Consider the following 21019-nt stretch of genomic DNA (forward strand, 5'->3'; position numbering starts at 1 on the left):
TACCTGAATATTGTAAACCAGGGGAATTAACCTTGGGAAATAGTTAAACCTGGAACAGAAGTAATGTTGTTATTTGACAATGTGTAGCATGAAATGTTACCTGTGAGCATAAATTAATCAGCCAGAAAAAAATAACCACAAGACTAAAGCGTTGTAAATACGATTGCTAGACACAATCCTGAGAATATCTAGCGACACATCAGGAGCAAGGGAGTAACACAAGAAGCTGAGACACAAAGAAGGAAGACAGAGGAGATATACAGCGAATGACGTATTAACTTTAAAGGGACATCTCTAGTAGTTGCACCAGATATACAGGCGATCCAGGCAGGTGTAGAAAGTTTGAGGGGAACAACGGAGTTACTAATCAGGAAACAGGCGATGATTGGGATAGAATCTTCAGAGTTAGGATCTAAAACATCCCAAAAAAATGCTAGAGCGTGTAGCCGTATTGGAAGGCCATGCACGAAAAATTAACGAGCAAAATAAGCAGGAATTGAGAGGACGATGCCGAGGACAGGAAAAGAGACACATGTCATGCTGATGGGAGATGGATGATTGGTCAGGTGAGACACGATATGGATCAGATACAAACCGGGCGAGTTACAGGTACAATAAATAGCACCCAGTTGAAAGAAATGGCACAGCACACTGGGCCATTAGATGCATGCACCCTGAAACATAGAAACATAGAAACATAGAAAACGGTTGCAGGAACAGACCATTCGCCCCTTCGAGCCTGCACCAACATTCAATAAGATCATGGCTGATCATTCAACTCAGTACCCCTTTCCTGCTTTCGCTCCATATCCCTTGATCCCTTTACCTTAAGGGCCATATCCAACTCCCTCTTGAATATATCTGATGAACTGGCATCAACAACGTTCTGCAGAAGAGAATTCCACAGGTTAACAACTCTCTGAGTGAAGAAGTTTCTCCTCATCTCGGTCCTAAATGGCTTATTCCTTGTCCTTAGACTGTGACCACTGGATCTGAACTCCCCCAAAATCGGGAACATTCTTCCTACATCGAACTTGTCCAGTCCCATCAGAATTTTATATGTTTCTGAGGTCCCCTCTCAATCGTCTAAACTCCAGTGAATACAGACCCAGTCGATCCTATCTCTCCTCTGATGTCAGTCCTGCCATCCCTGAAATCAGTCTGGTGAACCTTCGCTGCACTCCCTCAATAGTAAGAACGTCCTTCCTCAGATTAGAACAAAACTGAATACATTATTCCAGGTGAGGCCTCACCTAGGCCCTGTACAGCTGCAACAACACCGCTCTGCTGCTATATTCAAATCCCCAAGATATGGGGCCAACATGCTATTTGCCTTCTTTCTGTCTGCTGCACCTGCATGCCAACCTTCAACGATTGATGTACCATGACACCCGGATCTCGTTGCACTTCCCCTTTGCCTAATCATCCGCCATTCAGATAACATTCTGCCTTCGTGTTTTTGCCACGAAATGCGTAACCTCACATTTATCGTTATTACACGACATCTGCCACGCAATTGCCCACTCACCTAACCTGTCCAAGTCACCCTGCAGCCCCTTAGCATCCTCCTCACATATCACAACGCCATCCAGCATCATGTCATCTGCAAAATTGGAGATATTAGACACAATTCCTTCATCTAAGTCATTGATGTACATTGTAAATTGCTGGGGACCCAGCACTAAGCCATGCGACACCCAACTAATCATTGCCCGCCATTGCGAAAAGAACCCGTTTATCCCGACTCTGTCAGCCAGTTCTCTATCCACATCAATACATTACCTCCAATGCCATGTGCTTTAATTTTGCACACCAACCTCTTGTGTGGGACCTTGTCAAAAGTCTTTTGTAAGTCCCACTACACCACATTCACTGGTTCTCCCTTGTTCGCTCTACTAGTTACATACTCACAAAATTCTAAAAGATTTGTCAAGCATGATTTCCCTTTCATAAATTCATGCTGATTTGGACTGATCCTGATAGTGCTTTCCAAATGTGCTGCTATTTCATCTTTAATAATTGATTACAATATTTTCCCCACCACTGATGTCAGGCTAACTGGTCTGTAATTACCTGTTTTCTCTCTCCCTTCTTTTTCAAAATGTGGTGTTACATTCGCTAACCTCCAGTCCATACGAACTGATCTAGAGTTGATGGACTGTTAGAAAATGATCACCAATGCATCCACTATTTCTAGGGCCAATTGCTTAAGTATTCTGGGATGCAGACCATCAGGCCCCGGGGATGTATCGGCCTTTAGTCCCATCAATTTTCCGAACAAAATTTCCCACAAATAAGGATTTCCTTCAGTTCCTGCTTCTCACTAGCCCCTCGGCCACGTACTATTTCCAGAAGGTTATGCGTGTCTTCCTTCGTGAATGCAGAGCCAATGTATTTGTTCAACTGGTCTACCATTTCTTTGTTCCCCATTATAAATTCACCTGAATCTGACTGCAAGGGACCTACGTTTGCCTTCACTAATCTTTTTCTCTTCACATATCTATAGAAGTTTTTATGTTCCCAGCAAGCTTCCTCTCATACTCTATTTTCCTCCTCCGAATTAAACCCTTTGTCCTCCTCTGCTGAAATCTAAATTTCTCCCCGTCCTCAGGTTGATGCTTTTTCTGACCAATTTATATGCCTCTTCCTTGGATTTAACATTATCCTTAATTTCCCTTGTTAACCACGGTTGAGCCACCTTTCCCGTTTTATTTTTTTACTCCAGACAGGGATGTCCAATTGTTGAAGTTCATCCATGTGATTTTAAATGTTTTCCATTGCCTATCTGCCATCAACCCTTTAAGTATCATTTCCCAGTCTATTCTAGCCAATTCATGTCTCATACCATCGAAGTTACCTTTCCTTAAGTTCAGGACCCCAGTCTCAGAATTAATTGTTTCACTCTCCACCTTAACAAATATTTCTACCTTATTATGGTTACTCTTCCCCAAGGGGCCTCACACAACAAGATTGCTAATTAGTCCTTTCTCATTACACATCAACCAGTCTAGGATGGCCAGCCCTCTAGATGGTTCCTGGACATATTGGTCAAGTAAACCATCCAGAATTCACTCCAGCAAATACTCCACCGTATTGCTACCAGTTTGGTTAGTCCAATCTATATGTAGATTAAAGTCGCCCATGATAACTTCTGTAGCTATATTGCACACATCCCTGCTTTCTTGTTTGATGCTGTCCCCAACTCATTACTATTTTTTGGTGATACACAACTCCCACTAGCGTTTTCTTCCCTTTGATATTCCGCAGCTCCACCCACACAGAATCCACGCGAATGTCCTTCCTTACTATTGGGTTAATTTCCTCTTCAACCAGCTATGCCACCCCACCTCCTTTTCCTTTCTGTCTATCTTTCCTGATTGGTGAATATCCCTGGATGTTGCGTTCCCAGCCTTCGTCACCCTGGAGCCATTTCTCTGTGATGCCAATTACATCATATTCATTCATTGCTGCCTGTGCAGTTAATTTGTCCACCTTATTACGAATACTCCTCGCATTGAGGCACAGTGCCTTCAGGCTTGTTATCTTAACACACCTTGTCCCTTTATAATTTGGCTGCAAAATGGCCCTTTTTGATTTTTGCCTTGGGTTTCTCTGCCCTCCACCTTTACTTTTCAGCCCACATTTTACTTCCCTCTGTCTCCCTGCATCGGTTCCCATCCCACTGCCATATTAGTTTAACCCCTCCCTAACAACACGAGCAAACTCTCCCCCGTGGACATTGGTTCTGTCCAGGTGCAGAGCGTCTGGTTTGCACTGGTCCCAGCTCCCCCTGAACCGGTTCCAATGTCCCAGGAAATTGAATCCCTCCATTCTGCACCACACATTCATCTGAGCTATCCTGCGATTCCTACTCTGACTAGCAGGTGTCAGTGGTAGCTATCCTGAAATTGCTACCTTTGATGTTCTATTTGTTAACTTAGCTCCAGGATCCCTAAATTCAGCTCGTAATTCCTCAGACAGAGTGAGTCAGACTCAAACACAAACACATAAAGAGCTCTCTTAACACAGAGAGTGAGAGGCACAGAAACATTGCATAATCCCATTTCTTTGTCAGTTGAGAATGTTATAAAGTTATCGACATGTACAGATTCAACAGAATACATTTGCGTATTACTGAGCAGGATGGGAGGAAATCGGTTTGAATTTAAAGATTTACCAAGAGTGGGGTATCGCACCCACACAGCTATACACCCAGTCGATTTTATGTCCAACGCCTAACCGACTCGGCCATCCTGGTTTTGTCAGTATTCGGATTTTGTCTCTGTGAGAATCTGGGCTGCAGATCCACTCTCACAGACATCGGTTTTCAATGAGCATTTTCAAACATTTGTAGTAATATTGACACAGGGGCAACTCTCTTATTCTTTTTCGAGTAATGCTCTGGGAACTTTCACATCTACCCGAGGGTGCAGACGGAGCTTCAATTTAACATTTCATCCGAAAGTCAACAGCTTCAACAATGCAAAATTGCCCAAGTACTGCATTTGAGCGTCAGCCAAGATTATATGCTCAAGTCTCAAGAGTAGGACTGACACACACAACCTCCTGATTCAGCCGAGAATGCTGCCACTGAACCAAAGCTCACATCCGTATTACTTTCCACAAGTCTTTTTCCAAAGTTCCAGGACATTTTGAAGCAATATTCAACATTTTGAAAAAGATCCACCCTCGTCAAGGTATTGAACCCCGACCTCACGCGTGACAGGAAGGGATACTAACTACTACACTAACGAGGAACTGACGGGCATTTGTTTTGTCAGAGCAGGAATCGAGCTGTGAACAGAACTGGACACCATGAGAAGTCGACAGGCACTTTGAGAGACAGAGAGTTCCGACAAACAGGGAGAGACAGACAGCGAGATAGAGACAACGCGAGACAGAAAGTATGAGACTGAGAAGGAGAGGCAGACTGAGTGAGAAAAAGACTCAAACACACACATATACAGAGATGTGTGTGTATGTGCTCTTTAAAGAGAGAGAGGGAAAGAGTGAGAGAAAGACAGTGATAAAGACAGTGACAAAGAGAGAGACAGAGAAAGAGTGAGCGACAGATAGAGAGATAGACAGAGATATAAACAGAAAATGATGGAAATACTCAGCAGGTTAGAGGCAGTAATTAACAGAGACAGGCAAAGAGTGAGACAGGTAGAGACATGGACAGACAGAGATGATGTGAATGAGAGCGACAGTCAGACAGAGAGACTGAGTGAATCCCATTGGAACAGAACTGGACATCGTGAGAAAGAGACAGATACGTTGAGAGACAGGGAAACAGGGAGAGACAGACAGCGAGAAAGAGACAAAGAGAAACAGAGACTTTGAGACTGAGATGGAAGGTCAGACTGAATAACAGAAAGACTCAAACACATACATATACAGAGATGTGTTTTTGTGCTCCATAAAGAGAGGGAGGCAAATAGTGATGGAATGGCAGGCACAAAGACAGGAACAAAGAGAGAGACAATTCATAGAATGCATACGGGACTGTTTCTTAGAACAGTATGTAACAGAGCCTAAAAGGGAGCAAGCCATCTTGAATCTGGTCCTGTGTAATGAGACAGGAAAAATAAACGATCTCCTCGTAAAAGATCCTCTCGGAATGAATGATCACGATATGGTTGAATTTGTAATACAGATTAAGGATGAGGAAGTTGTATCAGAAACGAGGGTACGATGCTTAAACAAAGGGGACTACAGTAGGATGAGGGCAGAGTTGGCTAAAGTAGACTGGAAACAAGGACTAAACAGTGGCACAATTGAGGAACAGTGGAGGACATTTAAGTAGCTCTTTCATAGTGCGCAAAAAAAATATATTCCAGTGAAAAAGAGGGGAGGCAAGAGAAGTGATAACCATCCATGGATAACCAAGGAAATAAAGGAGAGTATCAAATTAAAAACCAATGCGTATAAGGTGGCCAAGGTTAGTGGGAAACTACAAGATTCGGAAAATTTTAAACGATAGCAAAGAATGACTAAGAAAGCAATAAAGAAAGGAAAGATAGATTACGAAAGTAACTGGCGCAAAATATAAAAACAGATAGTAAAAGCTTTTACCGATATATAAAACGGAAGAGAGTGACTAAAGTAAATGTTGGTCGCTCAGAAGATGAGAAGAGAGATTTAATAATGGGAAATGTGGAAATGGCTGAGACATTAAACAATTATTTTGTTTCCGCCTTCACAGTGGAAGACACAAAAACAAAGCCAAAATTTGCAGGCCACAGGAATGTGGGAAGGGAGGATCTAGAGACAATCACTATCACTAGGGGAGTAGTGCTGGACAGGCTAATGGGACTGACGGTAGACAAGTCCCCTGGTACTGATGAAATACATCCCAGTGTATTAAAAGAGATGGCTGAAGTTATAGCAGATGCATTCATTATAATCTACCAAGATTCTCTGGACTCTGGGGAGGTACCAGCGGATTGGAAAGCAGCTAATGTAACGCCTCTGTTTAAAAAACGGGGCAGGCAAAAGGCAGGTAACTAAAGGCCGGTTAGTTTAACATCTGTAGTGGGGAAAATGCTTGAAACTATCATTAAGGAAGAAATAGCGGGACATCTAGATAGGAATAGTGCAATCAAGCAGACGCAGCATGGATTCATGAAGGGGAAATCATGTTTAACTAAATTACTTGAATTCTTTGAGGATATAATGAGCATGGTGGATAGAGGTGTACCGATGGATGTGGTGTATTTAGATTTCCAAATGGCATTCGATAAGGTGCTTCACAAAAGGTTACTACAGAAGATAAAGGTACGCGGAGTCAGAGGAAATATATTAGCATGGATAGAGAATTGGCTGGCGAACTGAAAGCAGAGAGTCAGGATAAATGGGTCCTTTTCGGGTTGGAAATCAGTGGTTAGTGGTGTGCCACAGGGATCAGTGCTGGGACCATAACTGTTTACAATATACATAGATGACCTAGAAGAGGGGACAGAGTGTAGTGCAACAAAATTTGCAGATGACACTAAGGTTAGTGGGAAAGCGGGGTATGTAGAGGACTCAGAGAGACTGCAAGGAGATTTGGATAGGTTAAGCGATTGTGCTCAGGTTTGGGAGATGGAATACAATGTCGGAAAGTGTGAGGTCATCCACTTTGGGAAAAAAAAACAATAAAAGGGAATATTATTTGAATGGGGAGAAATTACAACATGCTGTGGTGCAAAGGGACCTGGGGGTCCTTGTGCATGCATTCCAAAAGCGAATGGAATATTGGCCTTCATTGCGAAAGGGATGGAGTACAAAAGCAGGGAGGTCTTGCTGCAACTGTATAAGGTATTGGTAAGGCCGCACCTGAGTACTGCGTGCTGTTTTGGTCACCTTACTTAAGGAAGGATATACTAGCTTTGGAAGGGGTACAGAGACGATTCACTAGGCTGATTCCAGAAATGAGGGGGTTACCTTATGATGATAGATTGAGTCGACTGGGTCCTTACTCCTTGGAGTACAGACGGATGAGGGATGATCTTATAGAAACATTTAAAATCATGAAAGGGATAGACAATATAGAGGCAGAGAGATTGTTTCCACTGGTCGGGGTGACTAGAACTAGGGGGCACAGCCACAAAATACGGAGGAGTCAATTTAAAACCGAGTTGAGAAAAAATTTCTACTCCCAGAGGTTTGTGTATCTGTGAAATTCTCTGCCAAGGAAGCAGTTGAGGCTAGCTCATTGAATGTTTTCAAGTCAAAGATAGATAGATTTTTAATCAATAAGGGAATTAAGGATTACGGGGAGAGGGCGGGTAAGTGGAGCTGAGTTCACGACCAGATCAGCCATGATCTTATTGAATGGCGGGGCAGGCTCGAGGGGTTAGATGGCCTACTCCTGTTCCTAACTCTTTTGTTCTTATGTTTTTATGTTCAAAGGGGGAGACAGATAGAGAGAAAGACAGATATAGAGAGAGATAGAGACAATAATTCGGTTCTGTCTTTACAAAGGAAGATACAAAAAACCTTCAAAATGTACTCGGGGCCTGTGAGTCCAGTGAGAATGAGGAACTGAATGATATCCTTATTGGCGGGAAATTGTGTTCGGGAAATTGATGGGAATAAAGGCCGATAAATCCCTGGGTCCTGATAGTCTGCATCCCAGAGTACTTAAGGAAGTGGCCCTAGAAATAGTGGATGCATTGGTGATCATTTTCCAACAATCTATCGACTCTGTATCAATTCCTATTGACTGGAGGGTAGCTAATGTGATGGCACTTTTTTTTTAAAAGGAGGGAGAGAGAAAGCGGGTAATTATAGACCAGTTAGCCTGACATCAGTAGTGGGGAAAATGTTGGAATCAATCATTAAGGATGATATAGCAGCCCATTTGGAAAGCACTGACAGGATCGGACCGAGTCAGCATAGATTTATGAAAGGGAAATCATGCTTGTGGAATCTTCTGGAATTTTTTGAGGATGTAACTAGTAGAGTGGACAAGAGAGAACCAGTCGATGTGGTGTATTGGGATTTCAATAGGCTTTTGACAAGGTCCCGCACAAGAGATTGGTGCACAAAATCCAAGCGCATGATATTGGGATTAATGTACTGACCTGGATAGAGAACTGGTTGGCAGACAGGAAGCAGAGAATCTGGATAAACAGGTCATTTTCAGAAATGCTGGCAGTTACTAGTGAGGTGCCGCAGGGCTCAGTGCTGGGACCCCAACTCTTTACAATATACATTAACGATTTGGTTGAAGGAATAGAGTGTAATATCTCCAAGTTTGTGGATGACACTAAACTGGGTGGTGGTCCGAGCTGTGAGGAGGATGCTAAGAGGCTGCAGGGTGACTTGGACACGTTAGGTGAGTGGGCAAATATATGGCAGATGCAGTATAATGTGGATAAATGTGAGATTATCCATTTTGGGGGCAAAAACACGAAGGCAGAATATTATCTGAATGGCGGCAGACTAGAAAAAGGGGAGGTGCAACGAGACCTGGGTGTCATGGTTCATCAGTCACTGAAAGTGGGCACGCAGGTACAGAAGGTGGTAAAGAATGCAAATGGAAAGCTGGCTTTCATAGCTAGGGGATTTGAATAAAGGAGCAGGGAGACCTTACTGCAGTTGTACAAGGCCTTAGTGAGGCCAGACCTGCTATATTGTATTCAGTTTTGTTCTCATAGTCTGAGGAAGGACGTTCTTGCTATTGAGGGAGTGCAGCAAACCAGTTGCCAAACAGTTCTCTATTCACATCAGTACATTAATCCCAATACCATGCACTTGGACTTTGTGCACCAATCTCTTGTGCGGGACCTTGTCAAAAGCCTATTGAAAGTCCAAATACACCACATCCACTGGTTCTCCCTTGTCCACTCTACTCGTTACATCCTCAAAAAATTCCAGAAGATTCATCAAGCATGATTTCCCTTTCATAAATTCATGCTGACTCGGTCCGATATTGTCAACAGACTGATTCCAGGGATGGCAGGACTGTCATATGAGGAGTGATTCGATCAACTGTGCCTTTATTCACTGGCGTTTAGAATGATGAGAGGTGATCTCATAGAAATATATAAGATTTTGACGGGCCTGTACAGGTTAGATGCGGGAAGAAAGTTCTCGATGTTCGGGAAGTCCAGAACTAGGGGACATAGTCTTAGGATAAGGGGTAGGCCATTTGGCACTGAGATGAGGAGAAACTTCTTCACTCAGAGAGTTGTTGACCTGTGGAATTCCCTGCCGCAGAGAGTTGTTGATGCCAGTTCATTGGATATATTCAAGAGGGAGTTAGATATGGCCCTTACGGATAAGGGGTGAAGGGGTATGGAGAGAAAGCAGGAAAGGGGAACTGAAGGAATGGTCAGCCATGAACATATTGAATGGCGGCGCAGGCTCGAGGGGCCTAATGGCCTAATCCTGCAGCTATTTTCTATGTTTCTATGTTTCTAAAACTGAAAATGATGAAAATACTCATCAGGTTAGAGACAGGTACAAAGTGAGGCAGGCAAAGACATGGGCAGAGATGATGGGAAAGAGAGAGACAGTCAGACATAGAATCTGAGAGAATCCTATTGGAACAGACGTGGGCACCGTGAGATAGAGACAGATTGAGAGACAGAGACAAACAGAAAAACAGGCACAAACAGAGTGAGTCAGGGAGAGGCAGACTCAGACTCAAGCACACAAACACATGCACAGTTCTCTAAAGACAGAAAGGCAGAGACTGAGATACACAGATACATTTCACAATTTCATTTCATTTTCGGCTCAGAATGTCACAGAGCAACAGAAAATTGTTGATTCTGCAGATGAAACTCAGGTATCACTGATCAGCATGGGGCAAAATCAGTGATAAATTAAAGAGATTCGAGGAGTGGGGACCGAACTCTCGTGGGAAAATCCCATTGAATTTTAAGGCCAACGCCTTAACCACTCGGCCACCCTGGTCCTGCCAGTGTTTCGATTCTGTTCTGTGAGAATCTGGGCTTCAACTCCACCCCAAGACACACAAACACATCGGGTTTCAGTGAGCATTTAGGAACATTTTTCGTAATATTGACACGGGGGCAACTCTCCTATTCTTTTTCGAGTAATGCTGTGGTCCACCCGAGGGTGCAGACGGAGCTTTAATTTAAAATATCTTCCGAAAGTCAACAGCTTCAACAATGCAAAATTCCCCAAGTACTGCACTTAAGTGTCTGCCAAGATTATCTGCTCAAGTCTCAGGAGTGGGACTGAAACACACAAACTCCTGATTCAGTCGAGAATACCGCCACTGAACCAAAGCCGATATCAAAGTTCACAACCCTATTATTTTCATCAAATCTTTTTAAGAAGTTCCATGACATACCAAATTCATGGTGATGATTTATACAGACAGTTGCACATACACAGATATATATATATATATATACAGATAGACAGACACAGACACACACACACATAAGCAAAAATATACTCGCAACAACGGACAAGGACAGATGTCTTAGACATCGAGAGGGATAGCCAGGCTGAATCACTGTCGCAACTTTGGCTGATTTTTGCGTTTTTCTATACGAAAGTATCGTGAATATTGCAGTTTAATAAAATGATTTAAAAAATGACAGTTTTGAAAGGTGTGGGACGTTATTCCATCTATCTCAGGATGAGTTTTGCAGAGACCTGGTTAAATTGTGAAATGGAATGAAAAATGCTGAGAATCGTAGTCGGCAGGTTTCGACCTTCAGCGGAAAAATACGATGGATTTTCTAGTTTATCGCTGTAACCTCTTGGCCACGACTACTGACTCATTAGTTCTTTAACTGTTACTCAGATAAAACTCAATCATCCACCTCTCTGCAGCAGATGACACAGAATTCTGAAAAAATCTCCTCTTCCAACATTTTTACTATTCTGCATTGCACTGGAACTTTTTAACATGAATCTATACCAAGAAACAGAAGTAAAATCCTACATTTTGAAAAAGCTTCCTGTCCGTTGGAGAATTGAAACCCTGTCTTCTGCATAACAGGCCCGGATACTAACACTATACCAACGAATGTGGGTTTAGTCAAAGCAGGAGTCGAACTGTGAAGAGAATTGGACTCCATGAGAAGTAGCGAGACACATTGAGAGACAGAGACAAACCGACAAACAGGGAGAGACAGACAGCGAGATAGAGACAACGAGAGACAGAAAGTGTGAGACTCAGAAGGAGAGGCAGACGCAGTGAGAAAAAATCTCAAGCACATACATATACAGAGATATGTGTGTGCTCTATAAAGAGAGAGAGGGAAAGCGTGAGACAAAGACAGTGTTAATGACAGTGACAAGGACAGAGACAGATAGAGAGAGAGCGACAGATAGAGAGAGAGACAAAGATATAAACAGACAATGATGGAAATACTCAGCAGGTTAGAGACAGGAACTAACAACCTCAGGCAAAGAGATACAGACAGGCAGAGGCATAGACAGACAGAGATGATGGAAAAGAGAGAGACAGTCAGACAGAGAGATTGAGAGAATCCCATTCGAACAGAACTGGACACCATGAGAAAGAGACAGACATATTGAGAGACAGAGACAAACAGGGAAACAGGGAGAGACAGACAGCGAGATAGAGACAGAGATAGACAGAAAGTTTTAGACTGAGAGGGAGGGTCAGACTGAGTGAGACAAAGACTCAAATACTTACATACACAGAGATGTGTTTGCGTGCTCCATAAAGAGAGGGAGGCAAATAGTGATGGAATGACAAGAAAAAGACAGAGACAAAGAGGGAGACAGATATAGAGAAAGACAGATAGAGAGAGAGAGAGAGAGAGCGAGAGAGAGAGACATAGAAATAAAAACAGAAAATGATGGAATGACTCATCAGGTGAGAGTCAGGGACCAACACAGACAGGTAAAGAGAGAGACGGTCAGACAGAGAGTCTGAGAGAATCCCTTTGGAACAGAATTGGACACAGTGAGAACGAGACAGAGGCAGACTTCGAGCGACAAAGACTCAAACACATACACAGCTTTCGAAAGAGAGAGGTGGAGACTGAGCGACGCAGATACATTTCATTATCTGCTCAGAGTGTCACCGAAACATGCACATGCTACAGAGGTAAATCGGGTATCATGAGCAGCATGGGAAATAATCTCTGTTTAATTAAACAATTACCAGTTGCGGGGTTCGAACCCACACAGTTATAAATCCATTGGATTTTAAGTCCAACACCTTAACCACTCGGCCATCCTGGGCCTGGAAGAAACAGGCTTTGTCTCTGTCAGAATTTGGGCTTCAACTCCACCCCCACAGACACACACATACACAGAGGGTGTAAGGGAGCATTTTCGAACATTTTTCGTGATACTGAAACGGGGCAACTCTCCTATTCTTTTTCGAGTAATGCTCTGGACCTTTCACAGCCATCCGAGAGTGCAGGCGGAGCTTCAATTTTACATTTCATCCGATGGTCAACAGCTTCAACAATGCAAAATTCCCTAAGTACTGCATTTGACTGTCAGCCAAGATGATGCGCTCAAGTCTCAGGAGAGGGACTTACACACACGACCTTTTGAATGGAGCCACTGAAACAAAGCCGATACCAAAGATCAGAACCGTATTATTTTCCCCAAGTTTTTTTAAATGTTCCAGGACATACCAAATTCTTGGTGATGATTTCCATAGAGAGTTGCACATACACAGAGACATAGATACAGATAGACATACACAGACACACACACACATAAAATAACCAAAAATATACACGCATTAACATAGAATCATAGAAACATATAAATTAGTTGCAGGAGTAAGCCGTTGGCCCTTCGAGCCTGCACCACCATTCAATAAGATCATGGCTGATCTTTCAACCTCAGTACCTATATCCTCCTTTCTCTCCATATCCCTTGATCCCTTGAGCCGAAAGGGCCATATCTGACTCACTCTTCAATATATCTAACGAACTGGCTTCAACAACTTTCTGCGGTAGAGAATTCCACAGGTTAACCACTCTCTGAATGAAGCTGTTTCTCCTCATCTTGGTTCTAAATGGCTTACCGCTTATTCTTAGACTGTGACCCCTTGTTCTCGAACTCCCCAGCAACAGAAACATTCTTCCGGCCTCTCACTTGTCCAATCTCGTCAGAATTTTATATGTTTCTATGAGATCCCCTCTCATTCTTCTAAACTCCAGTGGATACCAGCAGAGTTGATCCAGTCTATCCTAATATGTCAGTCCTGCCATCCCTGGAATCAAGCTGGTGAACATTCGCAGCGCTCCATTAATAGCAAGGACGTCCTTCCTCAGATTTGGAGACCAAAACTAACAAAATATTTAACGTGTACAACTGCAGGAAGACTTCCCTGCTCCTATATTCAAATCCCCAAGCTATGAAGGCGAACATGCCATTTGCCTTCTTCACCGCCTGTTGCACTTGCATGCCCACTTTCAATGACAGATGTAGCATGACACCAAGATCAAGATATACACAGAGTGCCTTAGACAAATAGACGGATAGACAGGCAGGGTCACTGTCGGTACTTTGGCTGGCCTTTGCGTTTTTCCGTCGAGAATGCTGCCACTGAATCAGAGCTGATACAAAAGTTCACAAACGTATTATTTTCTCCAAGTCTTTTGAACAAGTTTCAGGACATACCAAATTCATGGTGATGATTTCCACAGACAGTTGCACATACACAGATACATATATACAGATAGACAGACACAGACACAAACACACACACACACACACACATAACCAAAAATATACATGCACCAACTGACATGCACAGATGCCTTAGACATATCGAAGGATAGACAGGCTGAGTCACTACATTGGGTGATATTTGCATTTTTCTATCCGTATGTATCGTGAATATTGCAGACTAATAGAAATGTGAAAAAAATGTCAATGTTGAAAGGTGTGGGACGTTATTCCATCCATCTCCGGATCATTTTTGCCAAAACCTGGTTAAATTGTAAAATGGAATGAAGAATGCTGAGAATCGTAGTCGGCAGGATTCTAACCTACGCGCAGAAAACCCAAACTATTTCTAGTCCATCGCTTTAACCACTCGGCCACAATTACTGCGTCTCTGGCACTTTAAATGTTACTCAGAAAAAACTCAGTCGTCCATCTCTGTGCAGCAGACGGCCACAGAATCCTGAAATGTCTCCGTTTGCAAAAAATCTGAAGAGGCAATCTCCTCTTGCTGTGTTTTTACTGTTCTATATTGCTCTGGATCTTTTTAATAAAATCTGTACCAAAAAACAGAAGTAAAATTCGACATTTTGAAAAAACTGCTGCGCCGTCGGGAAATGGAACCCGGTTCTCCAGCATAACAAGCGGGGAAAATCACCACTATACGGACGAGGATATGGGTTGCGTTAGAGCAGTAATCGAGCTGTCAACAGAAGTCGACAGACACATTGATCGACAGAGACAAACCGGCAAACAGAGATCGACAGACAGCGAGAGAGAGAGACAACGCGAGACAGAAAGGGTGAGACTGAAAAGTGAGGCAGACTCAGTGAGAAAAAGACTCAAACACCTACATATACAGAGATGTGTGTGTGATCTATAAAGAGAGAGAGGGAAAGAGTGAGAGAAAGACAGTGACAAGGAGAGAGACAGATAGAGAGAGAGCGACAGATAGAGAGAGAGACAGATATAAACAGAAAATGATGGAAATACTCAGCAGGTTAGAGGTAGCAACGACCAGCGACAGGCAAAGAGAGACAGATAGGCAGAAACATAGACAGACAGAGATGATGGGAAAGAGTGAGACAGTCAGACAGAGAGACTGAGTGAATCCCTTTCGAACAGAACTGGACACCGTGAGAAAGAGACAGACAGATTCAGAACCAGAGACAAACAGGGAAACAGGGAGAGACAGACAGCGAGATAGAGACAAAGAGAGACAGAAAGTTTGAGACTGAAAGGGAGGATCAGACTGAATGAGAAAAAGACTCAAACACATACATACACAGAGATGTATTTGCGTGCTCCAAAAAGAGAGGGGGGGCAAATAGTGATGGAATGACAGAGAAAATGACAGGGACAATGAGAGTGAAAAAGAGGGCGACAGATAGAGAGAAAGACAGACAGAGAGAGAGAGACATAGAGAGAAACACAGAAAATAATGGAAATACTTATCAGGTTAGAGACAGGGACTAACAGAGACAGGCAAAGACATGGACAGACAGAGATAATGGGACACAGAGAGACAGTCAGACAGAGAGTCTGAGAGAATCCCATTGCAACAGTACTAGATACCGTGAGAAAGAGACAGATTGAGAGACAGCGACAGACAGAGTGGGTCAGAGAGAGACAAAGACTCAAACACACAAACACATGCACAGCTCTCGAAAGAGAGAGAGCGGCAGAGACATTTCACAATTTCATTTCATTATCTGCTCAGAGTGTCACATAGTTACAGAAAACTAGAGATTCAGCAGATGAAAATTGGGAATCACTGAGCAGGATGAGAAAAATATCTGTTTAATTAAGGAATTACCAGGAGTGGGGTTCGAACACATTAGATTTTAAGTCTAACGCCTTTACCACTCGGCCATCCTGGTCCTAATCCTGTCAGAGGTTGGACTCAGCCTCTGTGAGAATCTGGGATTCAGCTCCAGACATATCGGATTTCAGGGAGCATTTACAAACATTTTTCGTTACATTGACACGGGCGCAACTCTCCTATTATTTTTCGACGAAGGCTCTGGGAACTTGCACATCTACCCGAGGGTGCAGATGGAGCTTCAATTGAAAATTTCAGCCGATGGTCAACAGCTTCAACAATGCAACATTCCCCAAGTACTGCATTTGAGTGTCAGCCAAGATTATGGGTTCAAGTCTCAGGAGTGGGACTTCCACACAAAACCTCCTGATTCAGTCGAGAGTGGAACCACTGAACCAAAACCGATACCAACGTTCACAACTGTATTATTTTCCCCAAGTTTTTTAAAAAGTTCCGGGACGTACCAAATTCATGGTGATGATTTCCACAGACAGTTGCATATACACAGAGACATACATACAGATAGACATGCACAGACACACGCACACACAATAACCAAAAATATACACGCTTCAACATAGAAACATAGAAATTAGGTGCAGGAATATGCCATTCGGCCCTTCGAGCCTGCACTACCATTCAATAACATCATGGCTGATCATTCAACCTCAGTACCCTTTTCCTGCTTCCCCTCTATACCCCTTCATCCCTTTAGCCGTAAGGGCAATACCTAACTCCCTTTTGAATATATCTAATGAACTGGCCTCAACGACTTTCTGCAGTGGAAAATTTCAGAGGTTATCCACTCTCTCACTGAAGACGTTTCTCTTCATCTCGGTTTCTAAATGGCTTACCCCTTACTCTTAGACTGTGATCCTTGGTCTCGAACTCCCCAGCAGCGAGAACATTCTTCCAGCCTCTAAGCTGTCCAATCTCGTCATAATTTTTCATGTTTCTTCTGATCTCCTCTCATTCTGCTAAACTCCTGTGGATACCAGCCCAGTTCATCCAGTCTCTCCTCATATGTCAGTCCTGCCATCCCGGGAATCATGCTGGTGAACTTACGCTGTACTCCCTCAATAACAAGGACGTCCTTCCTCAGATTCGGAGACCAAAACTGAACACAGTATTCCAGTTGTGGCCTCACGGAGGCCCTGTACAAATGCAGTAAGATCTCCCTGCTCCTATACTCAAATCCCCTAGCTATGAAGGGGAACATGCCATTTGCCTTCTTCACCATCTGCTGCACCTGCATACCAACAATCAATGACTGATGTACCATGGCACCCAGATCAAGATATACAAAGATTGCCTTCGACAAGTAGATGGATAGACAGGCAGGCTCACTGTCGCAACTTTGGCTGTCTTTTGCGTTTTTCAGTCGAGGATACTGCCACTGAACCAAAGACGATACCAAAGTTCACAACCGTATTATTTTCCCCAAGTCTTTTTAAAAATGTTCCAGCACTTACCAAATTCATGGTGATGATTTCCACAGACAGTTGCACATACACAGAGACATATATACAGATAGAAAGACTCAGAGACACACACACCCACACACATAACCAAACATATACATGCACCAACAGACATGATTTTGACATATAGACGGATAGACAGACTAAATCACTGTCGCTACTTTGGTTAATTTTTGCGTTTTTCTATCCGTATGAATCATGAATATTGCAGATGAATAAAAATGAGAAATAGATGTCAGTGTTGAAATGTGTGGGACGCTATTCTGCCGATCTCAGGATCCGTTTTGCAAAAACCTGGTTAAATTGTAAAATGGAATGAAAAATGCTGTGAATTGTACTCGGCAGGATTCGAAACTACACGCAGAAAACCGAAAGGATTTCTGGACCATCGCTTTAACCACTCGGCAACAACTACTGCTTCTCTGGCCCTTTAAATGTTACTCAGAAAAAACTCAGTCATCCATCTCTGCAACAGACGGCCACAGAATCCTGAAAAAGTCTCCGTTTGCAAAAGATCTGTAAGAGGCAATCTCCTCTTGCTGTATTTTTACTGTTCTATATTGCTGTGGAACTTTTTAATAAAATCTATACCAAGAAACAGAAGTAAAATTCGACATTTAGAAAAAGCTGCTTTTCCGTCGGGGAATTGAACCTGGTTCTCCCGCGGAAAAGGGGGGCATAATCGGCACGACACGGACGAGAGAACGGATTGCATCCGAGCAGTAATCTAGCTGTGAACCGAAGTCGACAGAAACATTGCTCGACAGAGACAAACCGATAAACAGGGATAGGCAGACAGCGAGAGAGAGACAACGAGAGACAGAAAGCGTGAGACTGAAAAGTCAGTCAGAGTCAGCGAGAAAAAGACTCAAACACCTAAATATAACGAGAGATGCGTGTTTGTGATCTATAAAAAGAGAGAGGGAAAGAGTGAGAGAAAGATAGTGATAAAGACAGTGACAAGGTGAGAGACAGATAGAGAGAGAGCGACAGATAAAGAGAGAGACAAAGATATAAACAGAAAATGATGGAAATACTCAGCAGGTGAGAGACAGGAACTACCAGCGACAGGCAAAGAGAGACAGACAGACAGAAACATAGACAGACAGAGATGATGGGAAAGAGTGAGACAGTCAGACAGAGAGATTGAGAGAATCCCATTCGAACAGAACTGGACACGGTGAGAAAGAGACAGACACATTGAGAACCAGAGACAAACAGGGAAACAGGGAGAGACAGACAGTGAGATAGAGACAAAGAGAGACATAAACATTGAGTCTGAAAGGGAGGACCAGACTGAATGAAAAAAGACTCAAACACATACATACACAGAGATGCATTTGCGTGCTCCTTAAAGACAGGGAGGCAAATAACGATGGAATGACAGAGAAAAGGACAGGGACAAAGAGAGAGACAAAGAGGGAGACAAATAGAGAGAAAGACAGATAGAGAGAGAGATTATCAGAGACAAAAACAGAAAATAATGGAAATACTTATCAGGTTAGAGTCAGGGACTAACAGAGACAGGCAAAGACATGGACAGACAGAGATAATGGGACAGAGAGAGACAGTCAGACAGAGAGTCTGAGAGAATCCCTTTGCAACAGAACGAGACACCGTGAGAAAGAGACAGATTGAGAGACAGAGACAAACAGAGAAACAGGGACAGACAGAGTGTGTCAGAGAGAGGCAGACTGAGAGAGACAAAGACTCAAACACACAAACACAAACACAGCTCTCTAAAGAGAGAGAGTGGCAGAGACCGAGCGACACAGATACATTTCACAATTTCATTTCATTATAGACTCAGAGTGTCATATCGTTCCAGAAAATTGGAGATTCAGCATTTGAGAATCGTGTATCACTGAGCAGGATGGGAAAAATCTACTTTTAATTAAGGAATTACCAGGACTGGGGTTCAAACCCACGCGGGTATAAACCCATTAGATCTTAAGTCCAACGCATTTACCACTCGGCCATCCTGGTCCTGATCCTGTCAGAACTTGGACTCTGCCTGTGAGAATCTGAGCTTCAGCTCCACGCCCACAGCGACACACAGACACAAAGGATTTCAGGGAGCATTTACGAACATTTTTCGCTATATTGACACGGGCGCAACTCTCCTATTCTTTTTCGACTAAGGCTCTGGGAACTTTCACATCCACCCGAGGGTGCAGATGGAGCTTCAATTTAAAATTTCAGCCGATGGTCAACAGCTTCAACAATGCAACATTCCCCAAGTACTGCATTTGAGTGTCAGCCAAGATGATGTGTTCAAGTCTCAGAAGTGGGACTTACACACACAACCTCCTGATTCAGTCGAGAATGGAGCCACTGAACCAAAACCGATATCAGAGATCACAACCATATTATTTTCCGCAAGTTTTTTAAAAAGTTCCAGGACGTACCAAATTCATCGTGATGATTTCCACAAAGAGTTGCACGTACACAGAGACATACATACAGATAGGCATGTACACACAATAACCAAAGATATACATGCATCAACATAGAAAAATAGAAATTAGGTGCAGGTATATGCCATTTGGCCCTTCTAGTCTGCACCATCATTCAATAAGATCATGGCTCATCGTTCAACCTCAGCACCCCATTCCTGCTTTCTCTCCATACCCCTTGATCCCTTTAGCCATAAGGGCCCTTCTGAAAATATCTAACGAACTGGCCTCAACGTCATTCTGCGGTAGAAAACTTCACAGGTTAACCACTCTCTGAATGAAGAAGTTTCTCCTCATCTCGGTCCTAAATTGCTTACACCTTATTCTTAGACTGTGATCCTTGGTCTCGAACACCCCAGCAACGAGAACATTCTTCCAGCCTCGAAGCTGTCCAATCTCGTCAGAATTGTATATGTTTCTATGAGATCCCCTCTCATTCTTCTAAACTCCAGTGGATACCAGCCCAGTTGATCCAGTCTCTCGTCATATGTCAGTCCTGCCATTCTGGGAATCATGCTGGTGAACCTTCGCTGTGTTCCCTCAATAGCAAGAACGTCCTTCCTCAGATTTGGAGACCAAAACTGAACACAATATTTAAGGTGTAGCCTCACCAAGTTGTACAATTGTAGTAAAACCTCCCTGCTCCTATACTCAAATCCCCTCGCTCATAAGGCGAACATGCCATTTGCCTTCTTTACCGCCTTCTGCACCTGCATACCAACAATCAATGACTGATGTACAATCACACCCAGATCAAGATATACATAGGTTGCCTTAGACAAATAGATGGATAGGCAGGCAGGGTCACTGTCGCTACTTTGGCTGGCTTTTGCGTTTTTCAGTCGAGGATGCTGCCACTGAACCAAAGCCGATACCAAAGTTCACAACCGTATTATTTTCCCCAAGTCTTTTTTAAGAGTTCCAGAACATACCAAATTCATGGTGATGATTTTCACAGACAGTTGCACACACACAGGGACATAGATACAGATAGACAGACACAGCGACACACACACATCAATAACCAAAAATATACATGCACCAACGGACATGCACAGATGCCTTATACATATAGAGGGATAGACAGGCTGAATCACTTTCGCTACTTAGGCTGATTGTTGCGTTTT

The 21019-nt window shown here is 43.2% G+C and overlaps 2 non-coding genes across 2 annotated transcripts; both read right to left on the reverse strand.

The window, feature by feature from the left end:
• Nucleotides 1–15946: 15946 nt before the first annotated feature.
• Nucleotides 15947–16013, reverse strand: trnal-uaa (transfer RNA leucine (anticodon UAA)). The gene has a single exon. It is a non-coding gene; the product is annotated as a tRNA-Leu (tRNA).
• Nucleotides 16014–19339: 3326 nt separating this feature from the next.
• trnal-uaa (transfer RNA leucine (anticodon UAA)) lies at nucleotides 19340–19422 on the reverse strand. The gene has a single exon. It is a non-coding gene; the product is annotated as a tRNA-Leu (tRNA).
• Between the last annotated feature and the right edge of the window lie 1597 nt (nucleotides 19423–21019).

Source organism: Pristiophorus japonicus, chromosome 23, assembly GCF_044704955.1.
Source record: "Pristiophorus japonicus isolate sPriJap1 chromosome 23, sPriJap1.hap1, whole genome shotgun sequence".
NCBI lineage: Eukaryota > Metazoa > Chordata > Chondrichthyes > Pristiophoridae > Pristiophorus > Pristiophorus japonicus.